The sequence below is a fragment of the Triticum dicoccoides genome, chromosome 6A (assembly GCF_002162155.2).
Source record: "Triticum dicoccoides isolate Atlit2015 ecotype Zavitan chromosome 6A, WEW_v2.0, whole genome shotgun sequence".
NCBI classification, from domain to species: Eukaryota; Viridiplantae; Streptophyta; class Magnoliopsida; order Poales; family Poaceae; genus Triticum; species Triticum dicoccoides.
The window spans coordinates 439,110,120-439,119,419 of NC_041390.1; positions in this window are offsets into that span (position 1 = coordinate 439,110,120).

A 9,300-nucleotide genomic window follows, 5' to 3' on the forward strand; every position below is an offset into this window, starting at 1 on the left:
GTATTATTAGACATTGTGTACGTGAGCATGAACAGGGACAAATCCTACGGAAATGTCACTCCGAAGCCTATGGAGGACATCATGTTGTAGGTAGAACTACTCATAAGATATTGCAGTCTGGATTTTATTGGCCTACTCTCTTCAAGGATGCCCGTAAGTTCCTCTTATCTTGTGATGAATGTCAAAGAATAGGTAGTATCGGTAAGCGTCAAGAAATGCCTATGAATTATTCACTTGCTATTGAACCATTTGATGTTTGGGGATTTGATTACATGGGACCTTTTCCTTTCTCTAATGGGTATACACATATTTTGGTTGCTGTCAATTAGGTTACTAAATGGGTAGAAGCTATTCCAACCAGTTGTGCTGATCACAACACCTCTATTAAAATGCTTAAGGAAGTTATTTTCCCAATGTTTCGAGTCCCTAGATATTTAATGACTGATGGTGTTTCAAACTTTATTCATGGTACTTTCCGTAAAATGCTTGCCAAGTACGATGTTAACCATAGAATTGCATCACCCTATCATCCTCAGTCTAGTGGTCAAGTTGAACTTAGCAATAGAGAAATAAAATTAATTTTGCAAAGGACTATTAATTGGTCCAGGAAGAATTGGTCTAAGAAATTATATGATGCACTTTGGGCTTATAGAACAGCATATAAAAATCCTATGGGTATATCTCCTTATAAAATGGTTTATGGAAAGGCTTGTCATTTGCCTCTTGAGTTAGAACATAAATCATATTGGGTCGTCAAAAATTTCAACTATGATTTCAAACTTGCTGGTGAAAAGAGGTTATTTGATATTAGCTCTCTAGATGAGTGGAGAACCCAAGCTTATGAAAATCCAAAATTATTCAAATAAAAAGTAAAAAGATGGCATGACAAAAGAATTCAAAAGCGTGAGTTTAAATTCGGATAATATGTTCTCTTGTACAACTCTCATTTCAGATTCTTTGTCAGAAAACTCCTCTCAAAATGGGAAGGCCCCTATGTTATGGAGGATGTTTACCGGTCTAGAGCCATCAAAATAATTAATTCCGAAGGTACTAACCTAAAGGTTGTCAATGCGCAACGAATAAAGCATTATATCTTAGGTATGCCTATTAATGTTGAAAGTACTATTATCCAAACTTTGACACCGGAAGAACACGTAAAAGAGTCCTTCCGGAACACTCAAGAATCATGAAAATAAGGAGGTACGTGATACGGTAAGTAAACGGACTCCGAAAAATCCACAAAAATATTTTTTATCATTTTTGGAATATTTAAAAATTGAAATAAAGAAACTTTCAAGAAGCGTCCCCTGGTGGGCACAAGACACTAGGGCACGCCAGGCTTGCCTGGCGCGCCCAGGTGGGTTGTGCCCACCTGGGACACCTTCCGAACTCCATTTTTCTACCATATGCTTGTCCTCCAAGATTAAAAAAATATATATACACTTCCCGAACCTGTTGATCACCGTATCGCGAAGAAATCCTCTACTCTCTTTTCTTGTTGTTTTCTACATAGACCTGAAAATATGTCTTCCCAAGACTCCGAGGGTGAGAGCTATGTTGCTGATCTCGTCGCAAACCCCAAGTCCTATGGGGATGAGGGGCACTATAGCTAGACCTCCGAAGAAGATGAAGATGAATCTGTTCCTCCCCGGTTCAAAAACGAGAGCATGGAGGCGTTATGCAAGAAGATAATAAAACTCGAGATAGATAATGACGAGTTGAGGATAGATAATTTTATTCTCCATCAAAAACTAGAGGAAGCAAAGGGTAAACCCTCCACCTTTTCACCACCACCACTGCCATGGAAATCCGAGGACAAGGCTTCTTCATCACCACCTTCATCTTCACCACCAAAATAGAATAGAGTATCGGGTATGGGCACTCCCCTTGGCTTCCGCCAAGCTTGGGGGAGGTGCCTAGGTATCGTATCATCCCACTATCTTTTTACCTTTACTTATTTTAGTTCGATCTTTTGCTTTAGATGAATAAAAGTTAGTTCGATCCTTTCTTCTTTGAGAGTTTGCTTAGTGATCTATCCTTGTAATCGTGTGCAAGTTATATAATAAAAGTTTAGTTTGAGTTTTTGCTTACCTTACTTTCATATTGCAAATAAAAGAAAAGAAAAAAAGAAAAAAGAGAAAGGAAATAAATAAAGAAAAGATTATATACTAATCCTATGGTAGGTGATGGCATCACATAAGGAAAAGTATAATTAGAAAATTTTATTAGAGATTGACAAACATAGCATTAGTCAATGATGCAACTCATGAAAGAATTAATAAGGGAAGAGAAGATTCACATATAAATATACTATCCTAGAAATATTTTGTGATTGTGAGCCCTCATCAAAATATTATATGCCAAAAAAATTGATGTTGGACAAGGAAGACAACTTAATGGTTTATGTTTGTTTATATTCACATAGAAGTCATATTGTCATAGATCCTTCAACATGTGGTGCTTGCCCCCTATCTTTGCTAGCCAAAAATTCCGCACTAAGTAGAGATACTACTTGTGCATCCAAAAACCCTTAAACCCAAATCTTATTTTTCAAGTGTCCACCATACCTACCTAGGGATTGAGCAAGATCCCTCAAGTAAGTAGTCATCGGTGCACGAATTGTGAGATCATTTAGTGTAAGAGAAAATTGAGCGTTGCACGAACTTGTGATGGTGAAGAATAAAAGCGACAAACTACATAATAAAGGTCACTATCACAAGGGGCAATGCAACGTGAAGTTCTTTTGCACTAAGGGGTTGAGCATACAAACAAATAAGCGCATGGCAACCTCTTCTTCCCTCTGTGAAGGGCCTATCTTTTACATTTATGTATTTACTTTTATGCAAAGAGTCAAAATTTTCCTTCTATTCCTTTTTTATTTTCTCCTTTGGCAAGCATCATGTGGTGAGGAAAGATCTAGGCACATATGTCCAGTTGAATATAGATAGCATGAGTTATTATTGTTGACATTACCCTTGAGTTGAATATGTTGGGAGGCGAAACTATAAGCCCCTATCTTTCTATGTGTCCTGTTGAAACGTTTTGCATCATGTTTTCTTACTATTATTTATGATGTTTTTATCCATAATAACGCTTTTTGGATTAATTCTAATGCCTTTTCTCTCATAATATGCAAGGTATACACCAAGAGGGAGAATTATGGCAGCTGGAAATCTGGACATGAAAAAGCTACATCAGGCTACCTATTCCGCACAAATCCAAATGATTTGAAACTTCACGAGGATTTTTTATGGAATATATGAGGAATATTGGAGCCAATAGGTACCAGAGGGGGCCCACCAGGTGGGCACAACCCACCTGGGAACGCTAGGGAGCCCAGGCGCACCCTGGTGGGTTGTGCTCACCTCCGCCCACATACGGTGCCCATCTTCTGGTATATATGTCATTTTAACCTAGAAAAAATAAGGAGAGGACTTTTGGGATGGAGCACCACCACCTCGAGGCGAAACTTGGGCAGGAGCACTTTTGCCCTCCGGTGGAGCGATTCCGTCGGGGAAACTTCCCTCCCGGAGGGGGAAATCATCGTCATCATCATCACCAACAACTCTCCCATCTTGGGGAGGGCAATCTCCATCAACATCTTCAACAACAACATCTCATCTCAAACCCTAGTTCATCTCTTGCGTTCAATCTTATTAAGCGGAACTATAGATTGGTGCTTGTGGGTGACTAGTAGTGTTGATTACATCTTGTAGTTGATTATTATATTGTTTATTTGGTGGAAGATTATATGTTCAGATCCAATATGCTATTTAACACTCCTCTGATCATGAGCATGTTTATCATTTATGAGTAGCTACTTTTGTTCTCGAGGTCACGGGGGAAATCATGTTGCAAGTAATCATGTGAATTTGATATGTGTTCGATATTTTGATAGTATGTATGTTGTGATTCCCTTAGTGGTGTCATGTGAACGTCGACAACATGACACTTCACCATATTTGGGCCTAAGGGAATGCATTGTGGAGTAGCAAGTAGATGATGGGTTGCGAGAGTGACAGAAGCTTAAACCCCAGTTTATGCGCTATTCCGTAAGGGACCAACTGGATCCAAAAGTTAAATGCTATGGTTAGAACTTATTCTTAATACTTTTATCGTAGTTGTGGATGCTTGCGGGAGGGTTAATCATAAGTAGGAGTTTTTTTCAAGTATGAACAACACCTAAGCACCGGTCCACCCACATATCAAATTATCAAAGTACCAAACATGAATTAAGCCAACATGATGAAAGTGACTAGATGAAATTCCCGTGTACCCTCAAGAACGCTTTGCTTATCATAAGAGAACGTTTTGGCCTGTCCTTTGCCTCAAAATGATTGGTCTACCTTGCTGCACTTTTGTTACTTGCTCGTTACAAATTATCTTGCTATCAAACTACTCTGCTACTTACAATTTCAGCACTTGCAAACATTACCTTACTGAAAACCACTTGTCATTTCCTTCTGCTCCTCGTTGGGTTCGACACGCTTACTTATCAAAACGAGCTACAATTGATCCCCTATACTTGTGGGTCATCAATGCACGTGACGAAGATCTTTGCGTGAACCTGATACCTCTCCAACGTATCTATAATTTTTGATTGTTACATGTTGTTTTATTATCAATCTTGGATGTTTTATAATCATTTTAGATCATTTTTTGGTACTAACCTATGGACATAGTGTCAGTTCCTATTTTTTCCGTGTTTTTTACATCTCAGAAAATCAATATCGGACGGAGTCCAAATACCATGAAACTTAATGGGATTTTTTATGGACCAGAAGGAACATGGATGGTGGGCCCTGGTTGCACCTTGGGGGAGTCCTGAGGATGGGACAACCCACCAGGGTGCCCCCGGAGGCCCAGGCGCGCCCTGTTAGGTTGTGCCCACCTCGGGTGCCCCCCGTACTGCCTCTTTGCTCTATAAATACCCCCAAAATACCAGAACCCTAGGGGAGTAGATGAAATATTCATCCAGCTCCCGCAGAGTCCAGAACCAGCAGATCCTATCTAGACACCATCTCGGATGGGGTTCACCACCTCCATTGGTGCCTCTCCAATGATGCGTGAGTAGTTCTTTGTAGACCTTCGGGTCTGTAGTTAGTAGCTAGATGGCTTTCTCTCTCTCACTAATTCTCAATACAATGGTCTCTTGGAGATCCATATGATGTAACTCTTTTTGCGGTGAGTTTATGATCAGTCATATCTTTTTATATCCATGAAAGTTATTTGAGTTTCTTTGATCTCTTATATGCATGATCTCTTATAGTCTCGTATTTCTTCTCCGATATTTGGGTTTTGTTTGGCCAACTTGATCTATTTATATTTCAATGGGAAGAGGTGCCCGGTAGTGGGTTCAATCTTACGGTGCTTGATCCCAGTGACAGAAAGGGAACCGACACGTATGTAACATTGATACTAAGGATAAAAAGATGGCATATATATCTACGCAATAAATAAACGGATCTTGTCTACATCATTTCATCGTTCTTATTGTATTACTCCGTTTTCCATGAACTTAATACACTAGATGCATGCTGGATAGCGGTCGATGTGTGGAGTAATAGTAGTAGATGCAGGCAGGAGTCGGTCTACTAATCTTGGATGTGATGCCTATCTAATGATCATTGCCTGGATATCGTCATAATTATTTGAGGTTCTATCAATTTGCCAACAGTAATTTGTTTACCCACCATTTGCTATCTTTCTCGAGAGAAGCCACTAGTGAAACCTACGGCCCCCAGGTCTTCTTCCTCATATATTTGCTTGCGATCTACTTTTCCTTTGCATTTTTATTCAGATCTATTAAACCAAAAATACAAAAATACTTTGCTGCACTTTATTTATTTGCGATCTATTATTTCAATCTATTACAAATTTCTGGCATCGTTACCCGAAAGGGATTAACAACCCCTTTAACACATCGGGTTGCGAGGTGTTGTTATTTGTGTGCAGGTGCTGTTTATGTTGTGTTGCTTGGTTCTCCTACTGGTTCGATAACCTTGGTTTCATCACTGAGGGAAATACCTAGCTTCGTTGTGCTACATCATCCCTTCCTCTTTGGGGAAACACCAACGTAGTCCTAGTAGACAGGAGTTTTCTGGTGCTATAGTCAAGGAGCAATCAAAATGAATTTCTGGTGCCATTGTCAGGGAGGATCTTCAACATAACCAGATTCCTAATCACAAATCTCATCTCCTTTCAATTTACATTATTTGCCATTTGCCTATCATTTTCCTCTCCCCCACTTCAAAAATTTCCCATTTTATTCGCCTCTCTTTTTCGTTCGTCGTTTTCTCGCCAGATCTAACATTTGCTTGCAATTATGAGTGATTTTGGTATGACACCAACAGATGATGGCCTAACTCCTAAGATAGGATGTACGGGCAATCTGGATGCTAAAACTTTTATCTTGGGGCAAGGGAACATTATGGAAAAAGAGCGTATCCAAGAATTTTTCTATTGTGCGGGAATCTTGAGTCTTGATGATGCTCCTATACTTAAAACTACTAGATCTTATGTGGATGCTATTTCAGCACTAGTTCTGAAACTTGAAAGTAAATTTATTCGTACCCATCCTACCTTGCCAAGATTGTTTTTTGAGCTCCCCGTTATAAGAACCCTAGAGCTAAAAAGTTGGCCACTCTTGTTCTTATGAATGAGTTTGACTACATAATACGAAAAGCTAGGGAAATCTTTGACTTTTATGGTATGAATCGTGAAAAACCTGTGATAGATGAAATTATTTACAATAGTGACTATTCTTTAAGACATTTGCTTGGGGACAATAAAATCTTTGATGAGAATCTTAAAAAGGAAGTCTCAGTTCTAGATATAATCCAACAAGTTTTCAATAATGTTAATCAACATTACTCTTGGATTGTTACGGGAAATCAAAAGGGGTATGATGAAAACCAACTTAGGATTGCTAAGGCCTCTATGGATAACATGTTTTATGTTGAATTTACAAAGCTCATGATGAAAATACCTCTAAGAAAGTCAAGAAGAAGGATGACAAAACTTAGATCCTTACTTTATGCCTAGCTAAGGGCGTAAAACTATAGCGCTTGTTGGGAGGCAACCCAATGAATAAAATTTTTTATGATTTTTGCTTTCTGTTTTTGTGTGTTAGAACAATTATGCTGCTGTTAAGATTGTGTTTTTTGTGTTTAGTTTAGTGTTTGTGCCAAGTAAAGCCATTAGGATCTTCTTGGGTGATAGTTGTTTGATCTTGCTGAAAAAAACAAAAACTTTTATGCTCAAAAAATTTATTTTAATTTTTTACCAGAGAGCGATAAAATACCCATTCCACTTGTAGTAGATCAATATACAAATTTCTCAGGTCGTCCTAATTTTTCAGAGTTTTTGGAGTTACAGAAGTACTCCAAATAGTCAGATTGCTACAGACTGTTCTGTTTTGACAGATTCTGTTTTCCTTGTGTTGTGTGCTTATTTTGATGGCTCTATGATTTTCTTTGATGAGTTTTGCCATAGAAAACTTGGAATAAAATAGATATAATACAAAAACAAAATATGAGTTGGTTTGATACAACACTTATAGTAGTGATTTATTATTCTTATACTAACGGATCTCACGAAGGTTTTGTTGAGTTTTGTGTGATTGAAGTTTTCAAGTTTTGGGTTATCTTACGATGGATGAAGGAAGGATGGAAGAGCCTAAGCTTGGGGATGCCCCGGAATCCCAAGATATTGTCCAATAATGAACAACCAACTAAGCTTGTCGATGTCCCCGAGTGGCATCCCCGCTTCTTCCCATGATCATTGGTATTTTACTTGAAACTATATTTTTATTCGTCACCTGATATGTGTTTTGCTTGGAGCGTCTTGTATGATATGAGTATTTGCTTGTTTTATTTTGTGTTCTAAGTCATCAATCCTTGCTGGACACACCTATTTGAGAGAGCCAAAATTATTTCATGACTTGTTAGAATTGCTCTCTATGCTTCACTTAAATCCTTTGTGAGCTAGGACTTGCTCTAGTGCTTCACTTATATCTTTTCGAGCACGGTGTGCTTCGTATTTTTTTGAAGAAATGCTCTCTTGCTTCACTTAGATTTATTTGAGAGTTAGTAAAATTTTGAAGAAATTCTCTCTTGCTTCACTTAAATTATTTTGAGAGAAACAAAACTTGTTATGCTCATGATCTTCACTTATATTTGTTTGAGCTTATGAAAAGCAACATGTGAAAATTAGTCCCAAAGTGATAGATATCCAAGAAGGATAAAGAAAAAAATGTCATGAAGATCATGGGACAAAATAAACTTGATTCTTAGTAATAGTTTTGAGATATGATGATGTGATATGTGAGTTATGTTGATGAGTAATTGTGCTCTAGTAGGAATATTGGTGTTAAGGTTTGTGATTCCCGAAGCATGCACGTATAGTCTATCGTTATGCTATGATGTTGGAGCATGATTTATTTTTGATTGTCTTCCTTATGAGTGGCGGTCGGGGACGAGCGATGGTCTTTTCCTACCAATCTATCCCCCTAGGGGCATGCGTAGTAGTACTTTGCTTCGAGGGCTAATAAACTTTTGCAATAAGTATATGAGTTCTTTATGACTAATGTGAGTCCATGGATTATACGCACTCTTACCTTTCCGCACTTTGCTAACCTCTATGGTACCGTGCATTGCCCTTTCTCACATCGAGACGTGGTGCAAACTTCGCAGGTGCATCCAAACCCCGTGATATGATCCTCTCTATCACACATAAGCCTTATTATATCTTCCTCAAAATAGCCACCATACCTACCTATTATGGCTTTTCCATGGCCATTCCGACATATATTGCCATGCAACTTCCACCGTTTCCTTTTAATGACTTGAGCATTCACTGCCATATTGCTTTGCATGATCATATAGATGACATAGTGTTTGTGGCTCAGCCACCGTTCATCATTTTCCATACATGTTACGCTAGATCATTGCACATCCTGGTACATGCCAGAGGCATTCATATAGAGTCATACTTTGTCATAGATATCAAGTTTTAATTTTTATTTCTTTTGAGTTATAAGTAAATAGAAGTGTGATGATCATAATTATTCATTTTTAGAGCAGTGCCCCAGTGAGGAAAGGATGATGGAGACTATGATTCCCCCGCAAGTCGGGATGAGGCTCTAGACAATAAGAGAAAAAGAAACAAAAGGGGAAAGAGAAAAAAAGAAAAAAAAGAGGAAGAAAAAAAGAGAGAAGGGGCACTGTTAGTATCTTTTACCACACTTGTGCTTCAAAGTAGCACCATATTTTTCATATGGAGAGTCTCCTATGTTGTCAC